Source organism: Marmota marmota, unplaced genomic scaffold, assembly GCF_001458135.2.
Source record: "Marmota marmota marmota unplaced genomic scaffold, marMar, whole genome shotgun sequence".
Taxonomy (NCBI): domain Eukaryota; kingdom Metazoa; phylum Chordata; class Mammalia; order Rodentia; family Sciuridae; genus Marmota; species Marmota marmota.
Genome location: NW_026000241.1, coordinates 26,905,144 through 26,917,174, shown reverse-complemented (window position 1 = coordinate 26,917,174; position 12,031 = coordinate 26,905,144).

The window sequence follows — 12,031 nt, the reverse complement described above, 5'->3', positions numbered from 1 at the left end:
TTTTTTTTTTTTTTTTTTTACTAAGCTCCATTCAGCTTCAGGACCTTGGGGTGTGCCATAGCCACATATAGAATACCTCTTCTCCATCTTTACCTGGCCAAGGACTTTTCAGAACACAGCCCAAATGTTACTTTTCTAGGGCAGCTACCCAAGATTCCCAGAGTAGGACACGTGCTCCTGTTATTCACTCCTACAGCAACCTCTTTCGTAGCATTCCTCATAACCACAGGATAAAATAACACTTTGCTATTGTTTATTAAGTGTATCTCCTGTACTTAGTTGTTAGCTTCCTGAGAATAGTATCTTGGATCTTTCTTATTTACCAGTATTTTTCCACCTCCATGGCATGATACTTGAGCTTTATAAGCACACAGTAATTTATTTTAGAAAAACACTTTTGCTATGTTTAAAATGTTGAGCTTGTGATTCTTTGATTATATAAGATAATAATGGAACTAAGGGTGTACATAGGAATGGAAGGAATTGAATGAAGGCAGAAAAATAGCAGACAAAGCTCTTCATGTAAGATGAGGTAGCATAAAACACCAAAAGGTGGTATCAGGTAGGGGCTAAGAGGAATAAGTTACCTGAAAAAAGACATAAGGAAGAAAGATGTTTACTGAGAAGAAGTACGTTAAATAGACCACAAGGTCAGGGATAAGTCTGCAAGTTTAGGCTGGAAGAGGTTTCTGAGAAAATTTAGTCATTTTCACCTCTTTTCCTTACTTCCTATTCATGTAAGCATCATGATAGTAGGATCATTTTATAAGCACTGGAACAAAGGTCAAGGCATGGGCAATGATCATAGGAGAACCAAGGTTTTGATTAGGTAATATGCTGCTAACAGTTTTAGTAAGTAACTGTGGGGACGCTATGGAACGTGTATCATAATAGTTTTTAAATCAAATCCATTCGCTAAGAAAGTTGTAAGATAATTGCCAAGTGCTTTGTGATAATGAAAGACCATATAAACACAGTCTTACCCTAGCATCTGACATTATAAAATAATTTGTTTTAGGGGATTCAAACTTTGGCATTTGTTTCCCTTGAGTGGTGAGAATACTTTATAACTCTTAGTATCTCTTTACTTGAATTCAGTGGTTCTCTATGTGTTTATACTGACGGATAGTAGAAGATGAATATTGCTAGTAATAACTTCATTTTTGCTTTCGCATTTAATTTTAGAAATTTCAAGATTAAAAAAATCTCAGCATTTTAAAATCACATCTGCTGTGCAGGGTAAGAGTGATCTTTAAGCCTTAGGCTTTGCTCTTGAAATTAGACCTTTGCAAAAGCATATGTAAAACTCAATGTTGCTGAAGACAATGATAGTGCTTTTGTTTTTTGACAAGAGTCTTAACAAGGAAGAGATATTAGTTTGTTTAAAATGAAGGAGGGAGAAAAAAGAGAAGGAGGAAAAGGGGAAATAGGAAGAGAAGAAAAAAAGAGGAGAAGAGAGGACAAAGTCTTCTAAAACCTGATACTCTCCATGAATGGTGGACATGTAACTAGAGTTGAGCACAGATTTCTAACAGGCTTGATTTAATTTTAATTTCTTTCTGTAATTAGAAAAAGAGCATCTTCATGGAAACTCAGAGTCTAGTTCTTTTGTGTAACCTCTTCAGAAGGCTCACCTTGGAGAACTGGAGATATCTAAGGTTCAGAGAAACCTTAAACCCAGGCTGACTTTCTGGCTATGAGTTACACTAAAAGCCCATGGAGAACCCAACTCCAGTGGAAAAGGGGAAGACATATCCAACTTTGAATTGACGTCTAATGTGGGAGCTCCGACTATTTTTAGCATAGTCCACAAAATCAGAAGTCCACCTACACTCAAGCTGTATGATAATTTAAATTGACCATCCTGGTACATCAAGAGAATCCCAAATTTAGTAAAGGAATATGTCCTCTGACCTCAATGAGAGGGAAGTATCCATAGAAGTTTCCTCCCATCTATTCTCCTTTGATCAGGAATAGGCCATAATATTCCAGGTTCCTGCTATCATTTTAGGGAAATGAAACTTGAACCACTAGAAGTGGCCTTACTAGTTATAACCAGTGTCAAATGAAACTGCTGTTTAACATAGTCCTACGAGTGGAACATGTGAATGGGATGAGCCACTCATAACTCCATTGGTTGCTAGGCCCTAGTAGGTTATGAATTAGCTAATTTGATTACACTCAATCCACGCCCCCCACACAACCACACCCACACACACACACACACTTTTTTTTTTTATCCTCCTAAAACTCTTAACGTTAACAGTGGTTTTGAAAATTGGCCTTTGCTCTTTCTCTGTGCTAGCTGCTTAAGATTTATGAAGTCTGAGGCATTTAAAAACAATATTGAGGTCAGGCACAGTGGTGCCCAGCTGTAATCCCAGCAGTTTAGGAGGCTGAGGCAGGAGAATCCAGAGTTCAAAGCCAGTCTCAGCAACAGCAAGGCACTAAGCATCTCAGTGAGACCCTGTCTCTAAATAAAATACAAAATAGGGCTGGGGATGTGGCTCAGTAATTGAGTGCCCCTGAGTTTAATCCCTGGTTTCTCCCACCAAATAACTACACAAACAAACAAACAAATAAAAATGATATTGATAGTATTCACTTTCGCCAAACCTGAGTCAATGGTACTAGAATAGGGTGTAGGCATTCCTATTTTTTAAAAAAAGGTTCCCAGAGATTGTAATGAGAACCCAATGTCGAGAACCACAGAAAAATGCTATTTCATTTCATTTAGTCCTATCAATGACCTTTCATAAGTAGGCCTTGCCATTCTATCTTATATATCAAGACCTGACAGTTTAAGGCTTTGAAGATTTGAACCAATGTCTTTATAAATTTTTAAGACTATGGTTTTCCCATCAATTTATATTTCTTAACACTTCTGGTGAGACGAGGGAATTTCCATGGGAAATATATATATATATAATTGTTGAAAGAGAAAGTAAAATAAAATTCAATTATAATGGTTGGGCTAAAAATAGAAGATTTATTTAAGGTAACAAAAACAAAAGCAAAAACAACCTTAGGGAATTTGCTGAAGTTCTACAGGTTTGCCATGACATAGAACTTAATGAATTTTCCATGGTTATATAATGTCACATTATATAAAGGACTAAAACATCAAGTTCTTCCCATCCTTCCTACTGCCCAATATATGAACTTTGAAAACAGGGCACAGAAAGATGACTTTTCAGAGGGTTTTTTTTCGCATGCACTTTAATGTTACCCAAAATGAGAGTTTTGAATCATTTTTCTCAGACATTCATTCTCTTTGATAAGAATGGACAATTTTAACTGCTACATATCTACCATTGGTATCATTGTTGGGTATTTCTTTTGATTTTCTCGGTTCCTCATTGATGTATGGAGTAGATAAGAGAAGGATATTGAACAGGCAAAATATTATCAAGGGCGTCTTATTCCTTCTGCATTCTCAAAACACAGACAATTAGCCAAATATAAACATCTAAATCTGAGCTTTAGGTAAATCAGATTTATCTAAAATCAAGTAGTACTTGCCTTCCCCCTTTGCCATTTTTTTTTTCTTTTCCTGACTTTGGCAGAGCCTCTGGCAGCAGATGTAGTGAGAATGTGTAGGGCCGCCAAGTGTGGAATCAAGTCCTTGGAATTATTGTGGCTGTCACCTCAAATTCCAGATCCAAGAGCATAACTTTATCCACGCATCCAGGAATGATCAAGTTCTTGAGGGGGAGGAATCATCGGTATTGACAAAACTTACAAGCCATCAATTTATATATCACAGTTTGACTTGTGAAATTATAGTGGAAGATTATTGGCTCCAGAAGAGTTTTCTCATTGGGGTCTTATTCTATTTTGTTGCTTGCTTATTTTTTCAGTACCAACTTATTGAAAATCTATTTCTTATAAACATTTTTTCCCCACTGGGTTGGTCTTTACAGGGTAACTTATTATAAACCAGAAATGTTGATAACTGGTTGCAAAGAATAGAAACTCACTTGGGCTTGCTTGAGTTAAAAGGAGGTTTACATAAAAATAATTGTCACATTCAGAAATAAAGTATAGAAAGAACAATGAGGCCTGGAGAACAGTGGGAAGTTACTCAGTCTCACCAACCACATTTCCAGTGCTTAGTGCGCATGGCCAGTGGCTGCCATATTGGACATTGAAGGTAGAGAACATCTCTATCATCAGGAAACTTCTATTGGACAGAGCTGCTCTAAAATAGTGCTTCTGATAATCTGGGACTCTTCTTAGATTGAGATTCTGATTCAATTTTTTTCTGGGTTGAGGCCTGCGATTCTGCTATTTTAGGAAACTCCTAGGAGATAGAGATGCTGGGGACTCATGGACCAATTTGAGAAACAATTCATGGACAATTTGAGAAAAAAGGATATAGGGAACATTATTTTTTAAAATATTTATTTTTTAGGTGTAGATGGACACAACACAATGCCTTCATTTTTTTTTTTTTTAATGTGGTGCTGAGGATCGAACCTGGGTCCCACCTGTGCTAGGTGAGCACTCCACTGCTGAGCCACAATCCCAGCCCCTAGGGAACATTATTGTCTATTAATTTGGGCTGGACTATATTTTGGATGGATGGAGTCATATTTTATCTTTAGGAAGTAGGAAGAGGACCTGGAATAGCTTGGTTGGAATACAGGTTTTAGAGGCGAGAGAAATAAAAATATACTTGGCTACCTAAGCAAGTGAAACCCTACAAGTCAGTCCAAGGAGCACAGGCTTTTTCCTCTAGAGGTGAGAGATATATTAGTACAGGGGTTGGCAAACTTTTGTATAGGATCAGATAATAAATACCTTAGGCTTTGTGGACCCTTTGATCTCTGTTGCAATGACTCAAGTGTGTGCTGTTGCAGCACCAAAGTGGCTACAAATCTGCAAAGAAACAAGCATGGCAGTGTTGCACTTTGAAAAAGCAGGTAGCATGCTGGATGTGGCCCCCACAGGTCATGGTTTCTTAATTTTTGCACTAGTGGACCATAGTGGGTGCAAGAGTTTAGAGTGAAGTTATAGCTTGTCAATTAGAAATTATAATAGCACAGGGCCTTATTATCCTCATTACTAGTTATTAATAATTATATTAACAGGAAATATCCACTATTACTACAACCGGTTTAATTTCAGATTCAAAGCAACAATTTCCTAACACATCCATGATTACCTTTCCGTGATACTGAAGTTGAACTATTATTTGTAGAAATTACAAGGTGCTCCAGAAACACAAATTGAAACAGAGTCAAGACAATTCATTTGAAAGCAAAATCTACTGTCAACTTTTATTATCATGTTAAAGCAGAAAATAATGATCTCAATCCCAGATTGTAGAACTGTCTCATATCATCTGAGGGAAAGAAAGGCCTTGGGATAGTCATTGGTCCAAGGTCTGTGCTTTAATAATCGGCCAATATGGGATCAAACCAGTGTTCTTATCTCATATACAGCATAGAGTTCTGTGTCATTGCCTCTTTAGGGTAGACAAAGTTTTAATCAAACACTATTCAAGTTCAGGGTGTTCCTTGTCCATAAGACTCTGACTGCATTTGAAATGGTGCTGAACTGTAGCTGTAAACACCATCAGAAATTACAGACACTCATTGACATTTCATAAATAATTTTCTTGTTTTCCTAGACTTTTGGGAGAAAGATCTAGACAATCAACATCTCTCTATAGTGCTATCCAAGAAATTTAAAATCAAGTGTTTAGTCATTCTGCAAGAATTTCTATGACAAGGGGAAAAAAAGAAGAAAAGCTAATTTCATTTATGATTTTTTTTTCTTTTAAGAATAAAACATTCCTCACTACGGTTTTGTTGGGGGAAGCTCTGACAGAGATGTTAGGGGATCTTAGTTATAGAAAGGTCTGTTGAGGCTTCTGATGACTTAATTTTCTGAGATTGGAATTCCAGATTACACTTGTCCTCCCCCTCCACCACCTCTGCCTGATTCTCCAGAATCTCTTAATTGTAAACACATTGTCTTCCCAAAGGCTTGGCTCTCTTCATACTGCCTCACTGGCCATCATTCAGCTGAGTCCTAGGTCACCCTAAGCTGGTCATTTCGGTAGGACCATGACACCACTGGAGTGAGAGCTAAAGGACACGGCCCCGTGACACCTGTGAGACATGGGGACACATAATGGTGATCTTATTTTATGGATGAGGAAACTGAGGCTCAGAGAGTTGTAGCAACATGCCCAGCCTGCCCCCCCCGCCCCCCGAAGACATGAGACAGCCTCCACCCGCATCTTCTGTCTCCATGTCCACGCCAACTCTGGATGCTTCTTAGCATTCTGGCAGGCTTGTCATTTCCCAGATGTCTGGTGAGAACTTGGATGGCAACAGGGATCAGTCATGATGGAGACAGAATGTCTCAACAGCCTCATGTGATGGGAGATTCCAGGGCCCAAGTTCTTCTGACGGAAAGAAATAAAATAATATTCCTTGAACCTTAGACTGTGAACTGATATTTACCTCCTGTACATACAAACAAGAATTTATTACACGAGAACTCTGGTCTACTGCCAGTGGAAATGTCTATTTCAATGAGTGGCACTGCGTAGTCACCCAGTTAACCAAACCAGCCCTAGGGTCAACTTTGACTCTGTACTTGCCCAAATTTATTAAAACTGTCACCTATTTATTTATTTTGATACCAGGATTGAACCCAGGGATGCTTAACTACTGAGCTGCATCCCCAGCCTTTTTTATTTTTTTATTTTGCTGAGGCTGGCTTTGAACTTGAGATCCTCCTGCCTCAGCCTCCTGAGCCACTAGGATTACAGGCATGGGCCACCACTCCTAGCTTCACCTATTTAATTTGAAAACAGTGCTTTATTGTTGATTTTTTTTAAATGTGAAAGTCATTAATCCTTACAACAACATGTAATACACTACAAAGATTATGAAGATAAAAATTAAATTTGTGCTCTTTTGTTTGAGTTTCTCCTCCTGACTCTGAGGTAACTAATGTAACATTTCCTGTGTGTCCTTCAAATGCACACATATCCCTCCTTCCTTCTTCCCTTGTTCCCTTTCTCCCTCCTTTCTTCTTTTAAAAACAGGATTATACTATATAGTTTAAAAACCTGTAGCTTCTTATGAAAAAGATTGAGCATATTTTCCTGTTTAGTCACTGTGTGCTTCACATAGCATTGCTCATTTTGGTATTCTACTTATCAGTGTGAGGTACTTTTTAATGTTAGGGATACTGACTACATAGGTGGGAAATGATTTCTGCCAGTATAGCATTTGTTTTTAATTTTATTTATGGCACCTTTTCAATACAGGTTTTGATCTTTGTACACTCAGCCAACTTTTCATTTCGTGATGTCTGGGTTTTGTTTTTATACTTAAGAAGACATTACTCACCCACTCTTTAAATTATGTACATAGTTCCCTACATTTTCTTCATGTATTTGTATATTAAATATATTAGAAACTTAGGTTACTCATTTTTGTTTTCACATTATGTGAGAAAGAGGTCTCCTTTTTATTTTTATTTTTTTCCAGTTGGATAGACATTTGGGCCAACTGTTGACTAAACAACACCCCCCATTGCCCTGTGAATTGGAAAGGTGGCTTTATATGATATCAAATTGCCCTGGGTTTTTTTGACCAGGGTTGGGGGAGGCAGGTACTGGGGATTGAACTCAGGGGCACTTGACCAGTGAGTCACATCCCTAACCCTATTTTGTATTTTGTTTAGAGACAGGGTCTCACTGAGTTGCTTAGCTCCTTGCTATTGCTGAGGCTGGCTTTGAACTTATGATCCTCCTGCCTCAGCCTCCCAAGCCACTGGGATTAGAGGCATGTGCCACCGCACGCAGCTGCCCTGTTTTATATGGGATATTTTTGGATTTCATGTTCTACTCATGACTTTATTGGTTCTTTTGGTATATGTCTTCTCTTAGAAGTTTCTGGAACAGACGCTTCTACCTGCTGTAATTTATCTATATATCTAGTCCATGGATAAGCTCTTCAGCAAACATGTGTTCTCATTCCTGTCTGGAGCCTGAAGGACTCTCCATATTTTGGAGGATACAAGAGGAACCCTCCAAAGTCTTAAACACAGCCCCTTACTTCCCTGTGACTTCTAATAATGCCAACGTTGCATCCCACTGTTCTGAAAAGAGGAGAGAGGAGATTATCTCAGGAAAACAAGCATCAGGGTTCCATCCATTCTCCCAAGGTGCAACTCATCGGCCTTTCTTTCTGACTCAACCCAGCCCTTTCCAGATGTCACCAGTCCCAAGTACCATGGCGGCCATCTGCATCCTCCTCCATCCCATAGCTACTCATTTAAGCTTGCGATGATCCAACCATTCACATAAATTAGACACCAGAGAATGTAAGGAGCCCATGAAACTCAAAGTTTTTGCCTTAATACACTCATACATTGTTGATCGGACTGCAAATTGTTGTAACTGCTATGAAAAGCAGGATGAAGATTCCTCAGAAAACTTGGAATGGAATGACACACTCCTAGATTTATACACAAAGGACTTAAAATCAGCATACTATGGTGACACAGCCTCATCAATGTTTATAGCAGCTCAATTCACAATAGCTAAGCTGTAGAACCAACCTAAGTGCCCTTCAACAGATGAGTGGTACATATAGGTAATGAAATATTACTCAGCCTTAAAGAAGAATGGAATATGGCATTTGCTGGTAAATAGATGGAACTGGAGATTATCAGGCTAAGTGAAATAAGGCAATCCCAAAGAACAAAAAGCTGAATGTTTTCTCTGATATGCAGATGCTAATTCATAATAAGGGGAGGGGAGAATATAGGTACTTTGGATTAGACAAAGGGGAGTAAAGGGAGGGGAAGGAGTATCAGGGTAGAAAGGATAGCAGAATGAACTGAACATTATTACCCTATGTGCATATATGATTACATGACCTGTGTGACTCTACATCATTACAACCAGAAGAATGAGAAGTTATACACCATTTATGTATGGTGTGTCAAAATGCATTCTACAGTCATGTATAACTAATTAGGAGAAATTTAAAAATTTTTTAAAATTTGCCTTCTGTATTTTGAAAGTTAAAAGAGGATCCAAAGCCCTATCACTTTTTAAAACAACTTGAATTAATGATAACCCCCTGAGCTATTTTCTAAGTTAAAATAGCAAATAACAACAATAATAATGATAATAACATGTCAAAAGTGAGAAAATTGCTTTGAATTGTTTTAAGTAAGAGAAAAATCCCCAGCCGCTTTCTGTCTTTTCCTCCTGTCAATTTTTTCTCTCACTCTTACCAGGTACCTTAAGTTCCTATGTAAAAATAGATTTTAAATGTGCAGAGATGGCAGCCTCTGAGGCTGCAGTCCCAGAGTAGAAAGCAAACATCTTAAATTACCAACCAGAATAGAAAACAAGAAGCCTGCCCTTGACACTCTTAAATCCTTCTCCAAGGCAGCAGAAATTCTTTCAAGACAGTTTCAAACCACAGCAGGTGGTAAGGAAGTGGCAGGCTGCTGGCTTCAACAGCTGGCACTTGATCCAGCCTGTGACCACTGTGACCCAGCCCTCACCTAGAGACTTTGGAACCTGAGAATCACCGGTTAAGGTATCTTTTCACCACCTCAGGGCTCTTCCATGTTAGCCACTGTCCCCAAATGGTTGAAACGAACATTTCTGGTTACCAAAACCTTTCCAGGTCACATGGAAAAGAGTTTTACCATATATATGTATGCTGGTTCCAAAAAAGACCCACCTCTGTCTCTTCTGAATCATGAGGACTTTTCAAAATTTATTGCCCACGAGGGACAAAAGAGCAAAACAGATGGTGAGATTTCATGCTTTTTCTGGAGAGTTAAAAATACCATCAATCATGTACTTAGGAATTGGCAGTAATTGAATTTTTGTTATTCCATAAGTTATACCAGACAGAGTGTTTTATAAGCAAAAGGGCATGGATGAACCACCCGAGGTGGACATCCTTCATGACTTCTGGCTGTCCAGGGCATTGGTAGAACCCAGAAAATCCATCTCAGCTTCCTCTGTCACTGGTAGACTTGGGACCAGGTTCCACTAGGCAGGCGCAACCACTATGATACCTTGGTTTGGGAGGTGCCATATGGATTCCACAAGGGTGGCAGTAGAAGCTTCCAGCATTCAGGGTAACAATTGCAAGCCTGAGTTTCTGTCCCAGGAGAAGCATCGATGGATGGCAGGGCCACTGTCCTTCTTTCCCTTACCCGGCCAGCTCTGCTGCAGGGTGTAGGACGACAAGCTTGGATATGACTTTCCATTCTCCCTGCAATTCTGTGAGAGGCCCAACATTATTTTCATAAACACTTTTTCTGCTTTATAAACCAGAAGAAGTTCCTGTTACTTGCCAGTAAGAATCCAAACTGAAATAACAACTGTGGTTTTTATTCATGTACATTGAAAGTGAACAAATACTTTGACTTATCCAATCTAGTTAAAGCCATGGATAAATTTTAACCAGACCAAAGAGGTACAAGATGCTCTTTGAGGGGATATTTGAGGGGAGACAGATCTCTGAACTCCCAGAGATCTTCTCTTGGCCCTTGAAAAAAACTCACAGAGCTGAACAGTGGAGCAACTGATTGATCTGGGTCCAGAGCCCTCAAAACGTCACTGAAATGGAACAATTATTCTCAAAACATCTTGTGTGCCCCAAATCTGGAGAATTAATTGGTGAGTTAAGTAGATAATTTCTTTGGGTATTTGAACCATTTCCCGTTGCCTTTCATTAAACCATACTTGCCCTATTCAAAGAATCATGCATTAATTATGTTTGATGTTGTTTCTTCTATATTAGATTTAAAAGCCTATTTCAAGGCTCTGAAGAATGTGGATGGGATAGATGCTTCTCATCTTATGAGATGTTTGGGGAAAACGTACTGTGGGCTGGATATTTATCTTTCCTCAGTTAAAAAAAAAACTGAGAAATACAGTGCACATACAAAAAAGCACTTGCATGTATATGACTTTTAAAGAATTATCATAAAGCAAATGCACAGACTACCATCATTGAAAGGAGACTACAGAGTATTGTCAATCATCTAAAACCCCACATCTACTACTGATTTAATTTCTTTTTCTTTCCCTTTCTAATCAACTGTTCCCCTAACTTTTGTGATAACCACTCTTTTTCTTCCCTTTATTATTTATAAATCTCTAGAGTTATCCCTAAAAAGTAGCATTTAGTTTTTTCCTGTTTCCTGTTTATGTAAATTTACAACATATATTCCTTTGTGTCTTTTCTTTTGCATAACACTATGGTAGTAAAATCTCTCCCTGTTGTATTGTGTGGCTGCTCTTCTTTCATTTTAATTGCTGTGAGTCTGTTGTACGAACATGCCACTATTTACTTGTCCATTCTCCTGCTGGTGAACTCAGGCAGGGATGGTTGCCAGAACTTGGAAATCACAAATGATACTGTTGTGAATGTTCAGTTTATCCCCTAATGGAGACATGCTATATTTTTGCACAAACTAGCCTAATGGTGGGATTACAGGATTACAAAATATGGACATTGTCCACTCTTTGGTGTAATGCTAAACTGTTTTCTCAAATGGCTGTATCAATATATAGGGTTAACATCAAAATAAGAGAGTTTCCCTGTTCTCATCCACACTTCCTGTTTGTCATCTGGTAGCTTTGTAATGGTATCTGAGGGTGGTTTTAGGTTGCATTTCCCTGCTAATTATCAGTAAGGCTTAGTATGTATTTTTTTTGTAATATATATATATATATATATATATATATATATATATATATATATATGCTAATTGGTTTATTGGTCCTTTCAGGGTTCTGTGAAGTGCTTGTATTCTTTCCCCTGTTTTTACTGTCTAAGCCTGGGTTGCTCAGGAAGCAGAGCAAATGGATTTATTTGTGTACTTTGTCGTGGAGGGCACTTGGAGATGCAGCCGTGTGGAAGAGGAGTGTGGTCCCAGGGAGGAGGGAAGGCACTCCCAACACGTGTGAGGGCTGGCCTAATTTACTATTCCTGCTTAAACAATAAACATTGTACACTCACAA